This window comes from Wasmannia auropunctata, unplaced genomic scaffold (genome assembly GCF_000956235.1).
Source record: "Wasmannia auropunctata unplaced genomic scaffold, wasmannia.A_1.0 LD336053.1, whole genome shotgun sequence".
NCBI lineage: Eukaryota > Metazoa > Arthropoda > Insecta > Hymenoptera > Formicidae > Wasmannia > Wasmannia auropunctata.
Genome location: NW_012026837.1, coordinates 6,912,883 through 6,914,620, shown reverse-complemented (window position 1 = coordinate 6,914,620; position 1,738 = coordinate 6,912,883).

Sequence of the window (1,738 nt, the reverse complement as noted above, 5' to 3'; positions counted from 1 at the left end):
CAAAATGAATACGAGAGCTGCCTTCGGTATGTTTGTGATTAAACTGTGAATATAAAGGTTAGGCATTGATTTCACCATATATTTAATTATTGTTTCATAAATATTACAGCAATTCTAGATGGCGGGATCGGAGAAACCCACATGAATGCAATAACAACGGCATTTGATGTAGGGACTTTAACGCCAACTCTTCTGAAAAGGTACAAAAGATACGTTGGTAAAGTTATTGAAACTGTGGCTAAAGAATCGTGCTCGGAAAGTATTGAATTGGAAAAGAAATTAACCGTAGAAAATGAGAAGTGAGTAATGTGTATCACTTTTTATACTTAACATATATTTATTAAATACCATGTAATTATAAAGATATTTTGGCAAATGTACTCAACATACAAAGAAATCATGATATTTTGTGAGAATCATAGAATATAAATTCAAATACTGTTAATTGTAAATATAATTATAAATGTAATTTTGTATAAATGAACTTTTTTACATGGTCATCGGTTGACCTGAAATAATTAATCAATTTAATTGTACATAAAATATCTTGATTTTTTTTCTTGTTAAATTATATATGTAGAGTTATGAAATAATGTTACTTTTCGTATTATTTTAATGTATACAAAGAATAATCGTAATGATTATACATAAGAATCTATAAGTCTATTATCAGTATGTGCGAACGTATAATCTGGTACTTTTTAATAATTATATAAATTATAATTGTTTGAAGTGCGTTAACAATTATACGACATTATGTGAAGTATGAGTGACTATTAAGTTACTAATAATTTAATACTAGTAAGAATAGATTATATGACACATTATATATTCTTGTAATAAATAAATATAATTCATGATTTAATTAAAAATCCAATCCAAAGCTCTTTCCACTATTTTTTTACCATATTTCTGTAGACTTATTTGTATAAAAGATATTATACTTGTTTAGAATGACGGCTACGGATGTAAGTATGCAAATGCATAATAAACATGAGCGAAATGAGAAGAGTGAGAGTACTATTTCGAGATCAAACAGTGATACAGAAAATAGCGAATTGAATGTATACCAATAGTTTCTGCGACACAAAATGTAAACGAGGCAAGTATCATCCAGTTAGAGTTTTACTTGCAGCTTATTTCAAAACTTTTCAAAAACAATTTAAACTCATCGTGACAACAAATCAAAAATTAATAATGTTAATAATTAAAGACATCAACCGATATAACTGACATAAAAGCTGGCTATGATTGTGGATGGCAGAAGCGAGGAACTGGTCAGGTGCGTATAACAGTTTATCGGGCTATGGTACTCTTATAGGACACTACTCTGGAAAAGTACTGTCATATGCTGTTAGGAGTGAGGATTGTAGGATGTGTAAATTAGGTAACGAGAAAAGCGATCATGACTGCAGAAAAAATTTTACAGGAACAGCGAAAGCTATGGAACCTGATATGGCTGTTGAATTGATAGTTCATAATACTTTGCTCGAAGAGAAAAATGTTAAAATAAAAACGTTAATTTCTGATGATGATTCCAGTACTCCAGCTACTGTGCGTAGATCGGCTTCGTATGAAATAGAAAAATTGTCGGATTATAATCATACAGTAAAATCATTTACTAGCGCTTTATATGGGATGAAACTTTCACGAAACTTAATAGAATACTTTTCTCATTGTTTTTCATGCTATAAAACAAAACAAAGGTAATAGTGAAGCAGTAAAGCAAGCTCTTCTG